The sequence below is a fragment of the Miniopterus schreibersii genome (assembly GCF_964146895.1).
Source record: "Miniopterus schreibersii genome assembly, chromosome: X".
NCBI classification, from domain to species: domain Eukaryota; kingdom Metazoa; phylum Chordata; class Mammalia; order Chiroptera; family Miniopteridae; genus Miniopterus; species Miniopterus schreibersii.
This window is the reverse complement of record NC_138104.1, coordinates 93,591,342-93,608,770: the sequence shown is the minus strand read 5'-3', so window position 1 is coordinate 93,608,770 and position 17,429 is coordinate 93,591,342. Positions and strand designations below refer to the sequence as shown.

The 17,429-nt window shown below is 42.0% G+C and overlaps 1 protein-coding gene across 4 annotated transcripts in view; it reads right to left on the bottom strand.

Annotated features, from left to right (window-relative positions):
* Positions 1-9,871, bottom strand: part of KLHL15 (kelch like family member 15) — a 33,550-nt gene extending 23,679 nt beyond the window's left edge. The window contains exons 1-3 of one of the 4 annotated variants that reach the window (XM_081126473.1): positions 9,822-9,865; positions 9,057-9,255; positions 8,821-8,879 (exon numbers count right to left, since the gene is read on the bottom strand). The gene's annotated coding sequence lies outside the window, so the exon portion shown is untranslated. The other 3 variants (XM_081126472.1, XM_081126470.1, XM_081126471.1) reach the window with 3 other exon arrangements.
* Positions 9,872-17,429: the final 7,558 nt, after the last annotated feature.

Below are 17,429 nucleotides of genomic sequence, written 5' to 3'. Positions count from 1 at the left end.
GACAGATGCACAAGATGACAGATGCACAAAATGGCAGAAGTAAAGAAGCAGAAGGCATTCTTAGAATCAGGCATTTCTTCAAAGAGCGCTAGTTCCTTTTATGGGAAAACAGTATTAGAAACCATCACTTTGGCCCGGCAGGGCGTGGCTCAGCGGTTAAGCATTGACCTGGGATCCAGGAGACAAGGTTCGATTCCCGGTCAGGGCACATGCCCGGGTTGCGGGCTCCATCCCCAGCAGGGGGGTGCGGGAGGCAGCCGATCAATGACTCTCTGGTCATTGATGTTTCTCTCCCTTTCTCTCCCCCTCTCCCTTCCTCTCTCCGAAATCAATAAATATATTTAAAAAAAGAGAAGCCATCACTTTTACACCAGCATAAAGTTAAAAAATCATACATCTAACTATGGTAAGCTGGGGACCATGAGAATGAGTGAGTGAGTGTGTGTGTGTGTGGGGGGGGGGGCGTGATACTGCTCATTTAAAAACTTGGGTTGTTAGTTTTCTTCTTGAGTTAATAAAATAATTTTTAATAGAAAAAAAAAAAAGTCACCTCAAAGAATAAGGCCAAGTTGCAAGGACAGGGAGTGATCCCTAACGCCTTCATTTTATTTTATTTTATTTTTAATTTTTTAATATATCTTTATTGATTTCAGAGAGAGGAAAGGAGAGGGAGAGAGATAGATAGAAACATCAATGATGAGAGAGTCATTGATCGAGCCCACAACCCGGACATGTGCCCTGACTGGGAATCGAACCCCAATCGCCTGGATCCTAGGTCGACGCTCAACTGCTGAGCCACGGCCGGCCGGGCCCTAACGCCTTCATTTTAAAAGTTCCTAGGCCGGCCTGGCTGGACATGGCTCAGCAGTTGAGCATCAACCTAGGATCCAGGAGATCAGGGTTCGATTCCCAGTCAGAGCACATGCCCAGGTTGTGGGCTGCAGCCGACCAATGACTCTCTCATCATTGATGTTTATCTCTCTCTCTCTCTCTCCCTCTCCCTTCCTCTCAGAAATCAATAGCTATATTTAAAAAAAATAAAAGTTCCTAGGCCTACCTCTATTTCTTCCTTTAGGTTCTGAAAGAAATCCTTACATTCTCAGAATAAAGTCTCCCTTTTTACTACCTTAGGTAGGTTTTCCCTAACTAATACAGTTTAAGAACAGAAATAGCTATACTTTCTAGGTCTAATATTTTCATCTGTAAAATGAGAGCATTCAACATGATCTCTAAAATTTTTAATCATAAAATTCTCATTTAATCAATTTTATATGGTTTTACAGCTGTATAATGCATATATAGATATGCAGAGTAAATAAACTATAGCTATTTTTCAAGTCTTAGCAATGCACTTGTGAAGTTTATCTGATCTAAACTGACTTCTAAAACTATTTTTTTTGTTGTTTTTATAATTGATTTTAGGGAGGAAGGGAGAGAGGGAGAAAGAGAAACATTGTGAAACATGGATCGTCGCCTCCCGTATGCACCCTGACCTGGACTGAACCTGCAACCTGGGTATGTACCCTGACCTGGAATCAAACCAGTCCATCTTTTGGTGCAAGGGATGATACTCAACGGAGCCACACCAGCCAGCTGGGACATATGCAATAACTTTTCTACATGAAAAAGCTTGGTGCATCTATCAACAAAGACTAACAGCTTTAGAGTAGCAGCAGTATTTTATACGTTTATGGGAAGCATGTGTTCAAGTAGAAAGTGACAAAATACTCAGTGATTAATTGACCAACGTAAGTCTCTGAATGGAAGTAGTGAGTAAGAGTACAGGTCTGGAGTCAGCTACCTTTGAATCCTGGTTCTACCTCATATTTTAGCTCTGTGGCCTTGGGGCAAGCTACTTAGCCTCTCTGTGTTCTACCGCCCTTATCTGTGAAAAGGGAATACTAATATTAATCGAACCTGCCTCATAGGTGACTGTGAGGATTAAATGAGTTAATACATGTAAAGCCTTAGAACCGTATATGCCCTTAAGTTCACCATAACATTAGGGCTTATTATTAGACCCCTTCATGGAGCTACTGAAACCAATATAATAAATGTGACCCTTTAACGGTTCAGTTAACTCTGGAGAAACCCTTCTTCCTAGCAACAGCACTTAGAACCCGAGCTCACCTTCTCAGTAAAGTCTCTGACCCAGGTCAACACTAACTAAACTAATGAAGATACTAAGGTCCACAAGTGAAAATTTCTTCCAGGTCATACGACGAGTTAAAAATAGAGCTAAACTAGAATCTGATTTGCAAAAAAACCCCACAAAATACTATGGTTAGAAAGAGTAAAACCTTTGAAATCAGAGAGCTTACTAGTACTTTATCATCTGTGCGTGTGTGACCTGGAGAAATTCAACTTCCTGACCTCAGTTTCCATCCATTTATTAGGAATAATCATCATCATCTTGAGTTGGGGTGGTAATTAAATAAGTTAATGTAAGTTAAATGTCTAGCTCAGACCAAGGTACCCACCCAGAGGTCAATCAACACTGGCGTGCCTTGCCCAAAGCTTGCCTAATGCTCATCACCCCACAAGACCAGAGGAACTTGACACCCCTCCAATTCCTCTCTATAGGCCCCATGCCTCCCTAGGGCTTATCACAATGCAAGTCTATAAGAGATTAGGACATGTACTAGTAGTCAAAACACAACCTCATTTTGCAGTGACATTGGCTTCCATTTTTTCTCATCACGCAACTATAATTTTCTAGCTTTTCTGGGCTCCTTAGGCTTTTCTGCCCTAACCAGAGTAACTACTCTCCTCTATGTGCTGTTCAACATGGAAGCCAATGTGGCTAGTTCAAATTGAAAAATGGACAAGATTTGGAATACTTAGTCCAAAAAAGTAAAATATCTCATTATACAAATTTAATACTGAAAACATGTTGAAATAGTATTTTGGATATACTGGGTTAAATAAAATATATTAAAATGAATCTCACTTGTTTTTTATTTTTTTTAAACTATGAGAAAACTTAAATTTACATATAAGGCTGGGATTATACTCTGTAGGACAGCACAGATCTGTAACATCAATGTTTAAGACATCAAACAACCAAACTTACAAATGAATACATGAAACAAAACCAACTTGTTCACAATACACAACCTGGAAGCTACAAAGAAAAGAAAAAAAAGTGAAGCAAATAAAAAATAATAGGTAGAAAAATGAAAGTGTAAGAAGAATACAGAGGAAAATATACAAAACCTTAAGCATAAGAATTCTCTAAATGAATAGTTATAGTAATTTAAGGAATAAATATAAACACTAATTGTAAAATGAAACAAAACTCAAATAAGAACTCTATAAATCACCCTGGCCGCTGTTGCTCAGTGGTTACAGCATTGGCCCATGCACTGAATGGTCCTGGATGATTCCCGGTCAAGGGCAGGTACCTGGGTTGCAGGTTCGATCTGATCCCTGGCCCCCAGTCATGTGGGAAGTAACCAATTGATCAATTGATGTCTCTCTCTCTCCCCCGTCCCTCCTTTCCACTCCCTCTGAAATGCAATGGAAAAAATATCCTCAGGTGAGGATTAACAAAAAAAAAAAAAAAAAAGAACTCTATAAATCAATGAGGGCTAAAGGGGGATCCATTAAGGGACTTTGAGAAAAGATATTTACCAACATACAAAATGTTTAATGTACAGAAATTCTGTATCCTCGCTTTTCAGAACAGATCATCAGATTAAGAGAAATCACTGTTTATAAACCTGTATATGTAAGTATTCTATACTTGGTCTTCAGAATTTGAAATAGTATGTTTTTTAAAAGGGTTAACCAAGTCAAATTAAACTAAATCACAAAGTATACTTATACTAGTAGGAAAGAAATACAGAAGAGTTTTTCTTATTCCATAAACTTGGAACTGACTAGAGAAAGAAGAAAGTCTCACATTTTTCTATGCATAAAAACGATTAATATAGTGATTCTCAAAGTGTGGTCTAGGTACAACTAAGGTACTAGTCCCCTAAAAGGACTTTGCAGCAAGGTCAAAACTATTTTCATAATAATTTTAAAAGTTATTTGTCTTGCCCGGCCAGGCGTGGCTCAGCAGCTGAGCATAGACCTAGGATCCAGGAGATCAAGGACACATGCCCAGGCTTCAGGCTCGGTCCCCAGTGGGGGGCGTGCAGGAGGCAGCCGATCAATGATGACTCTCTCATCATTGTTTCTCTCTTCCTTCCTCTCTCTTAAATCAATAAAGATATATATATATTTTAAAAAGTTATTTGTCTTTTTCTCTTATTCCAACTTCCAGAGGCTGTGTGATACTAACAGACTGAATGCAGAAGCGGTAAGAAGCCCATTGTCTTTCATTCAGCCAGATATTAAAGAGATTTGCAAAAATGTAAAATAACGCCACTCTTCTCACCAGGTTTTTATTCTTTTGGAGAAGTCATTTTTCATAAAAATGTTTAGATAAATGAGTAGGGTTTTTTAAAATGAATTACAATTTTTTTTTAATTTCCCAGATTAAATTTCTATTATGGTAAATATAGATACAACCCACATACACAAAAGCTCGCTGGGATCCCAATAATTTTTAAGAGTATAACGAGGTCCGGAGACCAAAAGGTCTGAGTACCACTGACAGTTACAATGATAAGGGATAAATGACAACACACACACACTTACACCAAACTACCTCTGCCCTGGAAGACTATTACTGCTATTTATATCACAGAAATTTCTAACAGTTCAAACTCTCTAGTGACCACTAAAGAAAAAAGTCTGGTGGGGGTAAAATTGGACAGGAAATTAAAGGCAAAGAAATTAAATGCTTCCTTTTCAGTTAGAAGGCTGCCATTCTGATTTGAAGGTAAAATTCTAGACAATAGAAGATGTTTCAAAATTAACTAACCTCCATGTTTATACCATAAGCAGTAATTTAATGCTTTCACAGTCCCCCACAGCTGCTTGAAAATTCATACAAAACCCTGAGCTATCCAGTAGGAAAGATAGATTCTCAGAGATTGATACACTTATCTTTGATGAAAATTTTTAATTATTTCATATTACCTTTATTCTCAGACTTCTTAGCTTACCCAAGCTGATGTCTATGCATAAAATGCCATGCTTGTATACTAAAAAGGCAATGCAAGAATTACTACAGTTAAAAATAGAATTAATTTCTGAGTCATAAAATTTCTTACAATTTTGGTAACCTATATAGTAAAATTTTTAAATTCAACAATCTCAAAGAGGCCAACGTCTCAATCTAAAAGGACATAAAAATTTGAAAATAGACTAACTTTAATAGCTCTGTTAGCAGTCATTTTACCCTCAGATATACTACTCAAATACAGAAATATGTTTAATATGGGGGGAAAGGCTGTGTAAATTAACTTGAATTTGTTTAATACTGGAAATTCTCCCTTGTCCATCTAAATGTTTTTATAACTCAAGACCAAATTGCAAATGACCGTTTACTAAGCTTTTAGGAAGGCTCTGGGTCCTTCAGCCTCCAGGTTGGCACCTATTATCCAAATTACTTCACTTTTCAGGTATGTTTAGCATTTAGTCGTCCTATAATACATGAAACCTTGTAAGAAAAAACCACTCCTGCTTCAATGCCATTTTTTCATCAGAAGATTTTAATTTAATGCTCCTCTGCTCATTCCTCACTACAAGTAAAAGTAATCCAAGGGTGATGTCATGGAAAACAGCTTCCCTAGCCTTTAGAGCTTGGATCCAGTGAGAATTCTAGGAAAAACCTCTACTGGGGAATAAAACCCCAAATCTTCTAAGTTACACCCTAACTTGAAATCATTGACACCATAATGTTAACATTTCAGTCCTCCACAAGAATTAAATCTTTTTGAAGGTCTCAATGTTATGACATGGATATCCTGCAAATCTTTAAATGATGCAAAATCATTAACTAAATTCAATAATCTTATCAGAGACATCAAATAAATTTCCTATTTGTTCTTATTTGCTTCAATAATTTAGCCAGATGAGTTTTAAGGCTCTTATACTAAAAAGAGAACATCTGAGGAAATATCTTGTCTTTTCTAGTTTCTTTACTCCAAAAGTTAAAATTTCTAATTCTGAAAAGGCCTTCCACTTTTGGACCCAGCAGCAGCACATCATTTACCTACAGCAAAGAGGAACTATGAGAGCCCCTCCAATGAATGATTCCTAGAAACATCATTAATAATTACCTCCCATCACTCTCCTCCCTGTTCACCATGCTCCAGATACACTGGCTTCTTTGCTTTTTCTTGAAAACCAGCCACATGCCCAACTTTTGGCCTCTGCACTTACTACTCCCTCTGTCTGGACCACTCCATCCCTAGATATACATGGCTCCCTTCAGGTCTTTCCTCCAGTGTCACCTGTGAAGCCTTCCCCAAACCCCTTCAAGTAAAAAACCTCCTAGCCTTGGCCGGTGTCACTCAGTTGATTGAACGTCACCCTATGCACCGAAAGGTGGCAGGTTTGATCCCTAGGCGGGGTGCATATAGGAGGTGTTTTTCTCTGTCCCCCTCTCCCTTCTCTCTAAAATCAATTAAAATATATAAAAAATAAAATTTAAAAACCTCCTATATGCCCCATCAACCAGAAAACCCCCACTTTCTTTTTCTGTTTAATTTCTCCTTAGTATAGTAAGTGAAGATATAGGCTTATTTTCCTTAGTTTACTTTTTTGCTGTTTGGTTTTCCCTTTTTTAAAAATTTTGTTTCATTGACTGTTGTATTCCCAGAACTCAGAAAGAACAGCACTTGGCACATAAGTGCTTAATAAATATTTGTTGGATGAATAGATAAATTTAATCCTCACAACCCTCTATGTTCTGTAACTATCCCTGATTTAAAGAGGAGAAAAATCAAAGCTCAGAGGTTAAGTAAGTTGTCCAAGGCTATAATTCTCAATAAGTAATAGAGTTGAGGTCTGCCTGACTTCAGAGCCTTCGCGTTTAACCAACTATCCTACAATGCTTTACCAATGACTATCTTTCATTTCTCTTCAATAAAAAAACCCTGACACAAGATACAGCATTCCAATTCAGAGGAGATATATGCTAATAAATTAATTCAACCCCTCACTAAAGATGCATTCTCCTCACAGTTTGTTATTCACTCTCACAACATTTAAAATGGGAAAGGGCAACCGTGACAACAGGCCAGCTACATAATTTTAGGGGCGCAGGGCAAAATGAAAATGTGGGGCCCCTTGTTCAAAGCAGGAAGAAAGTGTCATTAAAGATACTAAGACATACAGCTTTCTCCTTTCTTCTAAGGTCTCTTCTCCACTTGTCACGGTGGTTTTTTTATTTGCTGATTAATTCGTTCTAAGAAAATTTAAAAATTTAAATTATTAGCATGAATTTTACGGTTCACCTTTATACTGTACAATGCCAATTTTACACAGATTATTAAACCAAGTTTGAGACCCATCTGAACACCCATGAAGCCAAGCTAGCCCTGGTTCCAAGACTTTAGCCCCTGATAACACAAATCAAAACAGAGAGGTCAAACCTTAAAATTCCCAATGAAGCAGTGATTTTCCAAAATTTTACCTTCAGGACAAGCGATAAGTCCAATGTATAAAACCTAACACTTTAAAATAGGCTCTTCCTTTGGCGAATTTCATCCTGCCCGCCTTTCATTATTCTGCCTTTTTACAAATCACAAAAGCATCCTCTGAAAGACAACTGGTATTGGGTTATAAATTGAATTAAAACATCTCAGAAAAAAACTGGGAAAACCATTTGTTGGCTAAAAATAATATACCAAAAAAAATGCTTCTTTCACTTTTTGTGGACCCTTTTGAAAGCCAAACCATACCACATTTTGGGGGTAAGAATGATCCCATACTGATGTTGCACATATATATTACAAATTCTGACAAATAAGTGCAATTTCAGACCACAAATATTTACTATCTTATTATCTCTCCCCCAAATTAATCAGCAATAAAAAGTGCAAATTAACACTTTACCATTGGAAAACTGTTTCTAAGCACCTAAATGTGATTAAAAAAGAGAATTAAATCCTATAAAATTATTATTGTCAAAAAGTTGACATTTTCTATACATTTCTAGACATATTAAGCATTACAGAAACCCAAATGCATTTAGAAGCTCTTCAAAAACAATTTTCACATTAGTAGAGATATTCAGGCATCCTATTCCCTAGATATAAAAAAATAGGCATTAAAATTAGAATATTTATGTTAAAAGCATTTTCTGAATTACAATTTAATCAGATTAACAAAAGAAAACATCAACTGGGAAAATATAAGACTAAACAAATGTAAGGTGTTAAATAATATTGCAAGTAAGAAAAAGGAAATAAGCGGCCTAGAAAAATGAAAAGTAAAGCATTACAATAACATTAAATTTGAATTAAAGAATACCGTTATTTAAATAAGCAGTTAGCATTTTGTAGGAAGAAGGCCAAGCAACGTGACTATTATATATCTAGTCGATTCACAGCACTGCTTCGACATTCCGTACTTATTGCTTATACTCATAATACAGAAATAAAGAGGCAGCAACAGTTAGCCACTACAGCATTAACCACTCTGGCAAAGGTTACTCAAAAAATTGCCTTGCATTTTTATTTCTCCACTCTACAGATTATTTTCATATATATGGCCTCATAGTCCCTCACTACCCTGTGCTGTGACTAGATTTCATAGATAAGAAACCAAAGCTCGGTAAGCGATTTTCTCAGAGTCACCCAGTCAACCCAGACCTTCTGATTCCACGTTTTATACCTCGCATTCCGTATAGTTCTATTTCAGGCATAAATAGGATTTTTAAAGGGAAAGAACGGGTTAGGGAGAAAATAATCATGGTACCTGCAGCTGTGTGCTGCAAAAAATGGCTGAATTATGCTTCTTCCTTTTTTTCCCCGTCTCTGGAAAAAATTAAAATTCAAACAATTTAAGTAAACTCAAAGACAAATTAAGTCCCGGCGTGTACCCAAGGTTTGAGTCGGGTCTGTGCAGAAAGGACTCCAGAATGGGTGCCGAGCGCGGGGCCGCGGCCGAAGCCCGGGCTCCCGCAGGCCGGAGGGCCGGGGGCAGCTACGTACCTCGGGGGTCGGTCCAACGTCTAGTAGACGGCAGTTTGCATCAGGAAGAAGCGGGCCGGCGGCCGGACGGTGGGCGGTCGGGCGCCGGGGCGGCACTCGGCAGGCTCCTGGAACGTCTAGAAGGGGCCGCTCCCGGGCCGGGCCGGGCCGCTCCGGCGGGGGGCGAGTCGGCGCGCCTGCTGCCCCCTCGGAACCAGTCCTGGGAAAGGAGACAGCGCTGAGTCGCGAGTCGAGACAGTCGAGCTGGTCGGGAGGCGGCGCGGCGTCGGGGCCGGCCCGGCCTTGCCAATGCCTGGGGCACAAGGCACCCGGCGGGGCTCGGCGGGAGGACCGACTCCGGACCGCGGGCGGGGAAAGGGGCTGAGGGGCGGCGGGCAGCGGCAGAAGCGCTGGAGGTGGCGGCGTCGACGACGGCGTCTCCGGGCTTCTGCCCCAAAGCGCGCCGAGCCTCAGGATCACCCACGCCGGGGGTGGAGGAAGGCGGGCGAGGGGCGGGAAAGGGGCGGGGCGAGTGGGGCCACGAGCCAGGGGCTGCTCCTGGCCGCGCGCCCCCTGCGGGCGGCGAGAGCTGCCCGGGGCCCGCCCAGGGAGGCGGGGCCGCTGGAAGGGGGCTCTGCGCGCTGTCGTTGCAACGCGGAAGCCTGCCACGTGGGTAGGGAGGTCGGAGGGTGGGAATAGGTGGCCGGGAGGCCCCGGAGGAGCCCCAGGCCCCCGCCGGTGCCTCAAGGGGGCCCGCGTGCGGGCGGCGGCCCGGCGGGTGTTTACCTTCCCCCTGGTCGAGCGCCAATGCCGCCATCTTTCAGCCCGCGCGCGTCACTTCCGGCGCCGCGGGAGCGGGAGCGGGTGTGGGAGTGGGGTGGGGGCAGGGCTGTCCCACGCTCGCGGGGCCCCACGTTCCAGCCGGCCACGCCAACGGGCCCCCACTGCGGGGCGCGGGGGGCCCCGCGCTGTGGCTGCGAGCGCTGGCCGACGCGGCTGCCCTCGCCGTCGGGGCGCGGAACGCTGGGCTGCGCTCGTGGCCGCGTAGCGGTGGCCGTTGGTCCGCGCGAGCGGTGGGCTCGGGCCACTGCGGTGCGCCCGCTCTCGACAAGTTGAGGGTTAAGAAAATGTCTTTGCATCTAGCATTCAGTGGGGGCGGGGGAGCCGGGAGCGACGTGGAGGGAGCGTTACCGTCTCTACCTGTGTGATAAAAGTGACTACATCTGCACCAAATGACATCATTTTTTAGTAAGGCAACTTGCAGGGGATAATTGCGTCACAGCTCCACTTGGCTTATAAGGCAATAATTACACGACTCAGAAGTACGTTTCCCAGAGGTGGGAAAATTCATAGAAAACGGCGTGTCTGCACCACACACAGAAATGCCGGATCTAAAAATGCTGTTCTGTTCCTATTTGCGTCAAAATTAGATGGCAAGAAGCAAAGGGCAGTGATTTTTGAGGGTTGTTCTTTTTTTAAAAAACAATCAGCTATAGAACTGTACCTTAATGCTTTTTAAATAACGCCTTTTCTTGATTTAGAATATAAAAATACATTCTAGGACTGTTTTGTGAGTGCATTGTGAAATCTCCTTTTGGGGAAAAAAGTAGATGACAGAAATACACGGTTGGAGGCCAGTGGTTCAACTCACCTTAAATTGTCATCCATTGCCCATTTCTGATCCTAAACTGTGGAATTTCTCCTCCCCCCACCCCCCTGCCGCCATTTTCTCTCTAGACCAATATCCCGATGTACTTTCAGTGAAATACATATGTTGCTAAAACGATCTTTATCTCTGTAGCAAACTTAAACACGTTCTGTTCCCAAAGAGGCCGAAATAGCACACGGTGTACTCTCTTGCTGAAGTAGACAGACTACTTCGTGAGGGGAAAAAAGAGAGAAGCACCTTCATCTTCTAGAAATAGGGAAATAAGCTTCCCTTTTCCCATTCAAACTATAAAACAAGCTTTAAAAAACGATAAGCCATAAAATAAATTTTAAAATGGCATACATTCAACCTTGAACATTTGCGTTTTCATACATTATTCCTGAATGTCTAAAAGCGCTGAATTTTTATTTTTGTACGTTAGCTAACAGACATACACTTTGAGCTATACATTACATAGTGTGGCACTAAACTGTCTAGAAAGAGGCCTCTGTGCTTGATTCAGTCAGGAACTGGTATGTGTCTGTTTTGTGCAGCAGGGATATACCTACAGTGATGTCATGAGTCTTATTATGACATTACACCATCTCCTGTGGTATTTCATTATGTCCAAATGTACTTTTTGAATATACTTTACTGTTTCTGAAACCGGGCTGCGTCTTTCCACCAATCTATATATTTACTATGTAGGGCCCACCCCTGAAAAAATAGTGATCTTTAATCGATGATGCCTCTCTCATTTTTTATAAAAAGGAATGTTTTATAGCAGGGTCTGGTGCAATAAGAAGCATTGTGCTTCTCCAACGCCAAGCAAAGTAAAACCAAGTCATGTAAATAAACGAACTCATCCAGGTAATTCAATTACTTTCCCTACCAATTACTGGAACAATGGGAGCACCTAAGTACCTTGAGTACATTTTTTTCACACTGGTAGAGCTCCCCATAGGGCAGATAGAAGCTGTCTCTTCCTAGCCCTCTAACTTAAGTATACAGTCCTGAAATCCGGTATCTAGCAGTCCCAGATGTCCGGAGGCAGGTTAGAGACGTGGTAGTGGAGTTGGAAGGAAGTTCCTACCCAGGAGTTCTGAGGATTTAGGATACTGTGTACCTTCCCCCACTTTTCAAAAAAAGAAGTTGAGGCTTTTCAGAAATTCAGTCTGTGGTAATTATCTTGGTAATCAGGTTTCATGTAACTAGCCCCCACCACAGTCTCTGGGAATCTAACAGTTGTATCTTCAGCAAACTCTAATAAAGCTGCATATGCATTCTTTCCTCTCTTGAAAACTGTTTGCCAAGTGCTCTATAGCTTGAGGGTTTTTATGGCATCTTGTGGAGTCTAGGCTATCTCAGTCCCTCAGGGTCTAACTTCTGTGGATCCACACCAAGATCTGCACACTGACACATTCCAACAGGATGGTGGCTGTTGTCCTAAGCATTATTTTCTCGTCCCTAACCCAGATGGAGCCTTCAAAATGCAATCTGAGCCCTAGCTGGTTTGCTCAGTGGTTAGAGTGTCAGCCTGCAGACTGAAGAGTGCTGGGTTCGATTCCAGTCAAAGGGCAGGTACCTGGGTTGCAGGCTCAATCCCTAGCCCTGGTTGGGGTGCGTGCGGGAGGTGGCAAATCGATGTGTCTCTCACATCGATGTTTCTCTCCACTCTCTCTGAAGAGCAATGGAAAAAATATCCTTGGGTCAAGATTTAATAAATAAATAAAAACAAAATGCAATCTGAGGGTCCCCAAATTTTCCAGGTTTTCAAGTTTGTTTTAACAGCCAGATAGAATAACTTGATTTTTTAAAATTTTATTTATTGGTTTTAGAGAGAGAGAAACACCGATTCGTTGTCCCCCTTATCCCTGCATTCATTGGTTGATTCTTATATGTGCCCTGACTGGGGATCAAACCCGCAACCTTGGTGTATCCAGACGATGCTCTAACGAACTGAGCTACACAGCCAAGGCAACTTGAACTTTTATGTTGCATGACTAATAGGAAATCGGTGTCTTCATGAATGTTGGGGAATTCCTGGCTAATAATGCACACATCTTGGTCATTGCTGGTCAACTGTCACTTGTAGTGGATCCTCTTAGCTGGCCTCATTACCTCTGGCTGTCTTGTCTGCCACCACCTCTCCACATTTCTCCAGCTCTCTCTCTCTCTCTCTGCACTTCCTGACCAACAACCTTGACTCTCCACTTCCCTAGCAAAGCAAAAACCTAAAGCTGTCACAAGGAAACTTCCATCTCTTTAAACAGGTCATGGCTTCTAGAGATCCCTACACAGGGGTGTCCTCTCCCATTATCTCTAAGTCAGATCTGTGGTCATTTGGTGGGAACCCTTACCTGAGCATACCACTTGTTTCTCTCTACCCCAAGGACATGAACTCTCAAACCCAACCCTGGGCCCTGCTAGAAGAATACCAAATCCCTAAATATATAAAAGCGATGTAAGTGCAAAATAAACAAAAACCCTTCAAAGGGCACCCCCCCCCCCCGCCCATGAAACAGCACGTCTTAAGTATTTACATTTGTGTTATTTCACTAATGTGCAAAGCTACCTCAAGGAAAATGAATTGATAACATGACATATCCACAAGGCCAAGAGGACTCAGCTATGTGATTCTTTCTGGCACCAAATGTTTTTTCCCATTTCTTTTCCATCCTTAAAGCCCAAACAATTCTCTGCTGGCCATTGTTAGAATAACTGCTTTGACCTGGGGCCAGTCAACAAGGATTCAGAAACATTCAGGTTCCACTCGGAGTTCCTAATAAATTGTGATAGGATTAGACAGTATGGGGGGGCCATGTGAGCTAGTACAAAGGCGGGATGTAGCCGGAGCTTGGGAGGGTCAAGCACGGCTTCTCAGAGGCATTCTTCTCTATGTTCAGTCCAAAGTTCAGGAAGCAAGGAAGAGAGTAAAAGGTACCCACAGGGCGGTGCTTTCTAGGCCTGGAAGAGGCAGGAAGGCACCTCTGTTTAGAGAACCACTGAGAGTTTAGTAGGGTTACAGTGTAGGACACAAGAAGGGAAGAGGGAAAAGCAGCAGAAAATTAGGAAGGCTGTGGGATATAGACAGTGGCAGTCAAGGCTTCTCCCCTCCTCTGTTGCTCTCACCCCATGCTCTTTCTGCTGTACCATGTTATACTGATTAACAGCAAATGATCTTCACACTGTTGCATTTCTCACTCCCACTTAATTCCATAAATTTTTCATTTGTAATCTACTATACTAATATACTTTCTCATGCCATAAATATTTACGAGTGCCTACTATGTGCCAAATCCTGTTCTAAGCACTGGGAATCTTATCAGCGACCATACATTAAAAAATCCATGCCTTCTTAAAATTTACATAAATCAGGCAATAATGAAAATAAATAAACAAATTATATGGCCTGTTAGAATGTGACAAATGCTATGGGAAATAATAGAGCAGGATGGTAAAGGGGATTGGGAGTGTCAAGGGGGAGGGTTGTTCCAATGCTGACTGGGAAGACTTGGGTAGGAGGTATCCTCTGAGCCTTGACTTAAAGGAGATGAGGGGCCACACTGTGTAAAGACTTGTAGGCTATTGTAAAGTCTTTGGCCCCTGAGAAATTGGAACCATTGAAGGTTTTGAGAAGAGGAGCAGTTTGATTAACAGTCAGGCTGCTGTGTAAATAATAGAATTTAGGCATAATGTAATGTACATGATGACTGTAGTTAACACTGCTGTGTGGTATATTTGAAAGTTGCTAAGGTAGTAGATCCTAGAAGTTCTCATCACAAGAAAAAAAACCTTTTTTTTCTTGTATCTGTGTGAGATGACAGATGTTAACTAGACTTACTATGGCAATCATTTCACAATATATGTAAGTCAAATTATGCTGTACACCTTAAATTATACAGTGCTGTATGTCAATTATATCTCAATAAAACTGAAAGAAAAAAACACTGGAAAGATTACACAAAAAATATAGGCTGTTAAGAAAGGAATTTAGGCAGATGTGGGGAAGCAGGGTGCTAGGTAAGGAGACTATTCCACCAGTGGAGTGGAATGGAGGCTACAGTGGAGGCTGGGACAAGTGGCCAGACTCTGAAAATATTTTCAAGGAAGAGCCAACAGGACTTCCTGAATGTATGGAGAAAGGAAACAGAGGTGTCAAGGATGTCACCCAGGTTTCTGGCCTGAGCGACTGGAAGGCCAGTCACTTCCTGTGATCTGGAAGACTTCAAGAGGAGCAGGTTTGAAGGGGTGGGGGGAAAGGAGAAGATGCAACGACTGGGCCCTGGGCTGTGCCAAGGGTAGGAAGCCATCCAGGAGAACATAGGGGACTAGTATAGGAGACCAGAGTGCCATGTACTGTATCCTGGAGAGGCAGGTACTAAATATCCATCATCAATAAAATATGCAATGAATGTCACCATTTTAACTAAATATACTTACATTGAAATACAGTGTAGACAAAGCCCCCTTGAAAGTGAAAACACTAAAAAGAACAAAAATTTTTAATCTTCACCAGAGGATATTTTTTCTACTGCTTTTCAGAGAGAGCAGAAAGGAGAGAGAGAAACGGGGGCCAGGGATCGAGCCTGCAACTGAGGTATGTGCCCTTGGCTGGAATGGAACCCCGGATCTTCAGTCTGCGACTGACTCTCTAACCACTGGGAAAAACTGGCCAAGGCCAAATTTTAAAAGTTTTTTATTGAATTTATTGGGGCGACATGGGTTAATAAAATTATATAGGTTTCAAATGTACAGTTCCATAATATCTCATCTGTATATTGTATTGTGTGTTCACCACCCCAAGTCCAGTCTCCTTCCATCCCCATGTACCCCCCTTTCCCCTCTTCTACCTGCCCACCCCCTTTCCTTCTGGTAATCACCGTACTGCTGTCTGTGTCTATGAGTTTATTTTCCTTTGCTTAATCCCTTCACCTGTTTAACCCATCCCCCCAGCCCCCGCCCCTCTGACAGCTGTCAGTCTGTCCTCTGTATCTATGAACACATTTTTAAAAAAGTTAATCCTTTTTGTGCTCCTTATGAACCAATGAAAAATAATACTATGCTTCAGAAACCTCAACATGCAAGCCACATATCCATGAGGTGCTGATGAGAATTCCAAGAGGCTGAGTGTAAGTAGAGGGAGGACTGGGAACTGGGGCACACCAAACTTCGGGAGTCACCCGGGAGAAGGTGGGAACTGTCCGGGAGACAGGAGTGGCCAGTGAGATAAGAGTAAAACAAAGAGTGCGGTATGCTAAGCCAGATAGAACAGTACAGTAAGTTGTTCAGCACCTACTATCAATCAAACATGAAATTAATATCACTATTGTAATGAAATGTATTTACTTTGAAACACGAAGTGGACAATGCCCCCTTGTAAATGAAAATGCTAAAAAGAACACTTTCCCACAGAGTTAATCATTTTTATGTTCTTTCTGAACAAGTAAAAAGCAACATTATACTTTAGAAGCCTCAAGATACAAGCCACATATTCATAAGTACTGCATCTCAGTAGATGTGCGTGCAAACACACACATCCTAAGTGTGAGCGCCAGAGCTGAGGTGAGTGGGAGCAGTGAAGAGCTACTATATGGTGTTTGCACCATGAAGGAAGTGGGCGAGGGGGGAGGCCTCCGGTAATTAGCGTTGCCAGAAGCATAGCTTTAGGGCTTGGGGACTGTGGCTAAGGATAGAGACGGGATTGAATCTAGGCTCTGAAGTTATTTATTAGTTCTAAAACGAAATTCTTTTAAAAAAGTGATCGCATAGCTCTCGGGACAAAATGTCTTTGTCCTGATACAGGGCAGAGAGGGACTTTAGGTAAGTCAGTTCTGGCAGCCTCAGCTTGGGGCTGGTGGCTTTAGTGGAAGCAGGGGAAGTGCACGTGAACAGCGGGGGGCCCAGGCTTGGCTTCAAGGCCGGCTGGACTCCACCCTGTCCAGAGACTTGGGAGAAGAGCTGCACTGTCATGGTGAGGGGCGTTGCAATGCTAAGCACAGGTGAGGCAGAAAGCCTTCTGGGACTAGAAGTGTCAACACTTTCAAGATGGTGATTCTCCTCAAGTTGATCTATAGATTCAAAACAATCCCAAGCAAAAACCCAGCAGGCTTTTATGCAGAAATTCATAAGCCGATCCTAAAGTTTATACGGAAATGCAAAGGTTCTAGAAAAGCCAAAACAATTTTGAAAAAGGACATCGTTAAAGGACTTACACTTTCCAATTTCAAAATGTACTATATAAAACTACAGAAATCAAGACAGTGTGGTACTGGCATAAGGATAGACATATAGATCAGTGGAACTGAGAGTCCAGAAATAAACCCTTTTATGGTCAAGTTATTTTCAAGAAAGTACTAAGGCAATTCAATAGGGAAGGGATTGTCTTTTCAACAAATAGTGCTGGGACAATTGGATATCCACATGCAAAAAGATGGAGTTAAACCCTTACCTTATGCTATGTACAAAAATTAACTCAAAATAGATCATAGGCCCAAATACAAGAGGTAAAACTAGAAACCTTTCAGAAGAAAACACGAATAAATCTTTGTGACCTTGGGTTAGGCAAAGTGTTCCTTTTTTTTTTTTTAATTATATATTTATTGATTTCAGAGAGAGGAAGAGGGAGGGGGGGAGAGAGATCAGTGATGAGAGAGTCATTGATCTGCTGCCTTCTGCACGGCCCCCACTGGGGATGGAGCCCACAACCCAGGCATGTGCCCTGACCGGGAATCGAACCAAGATCT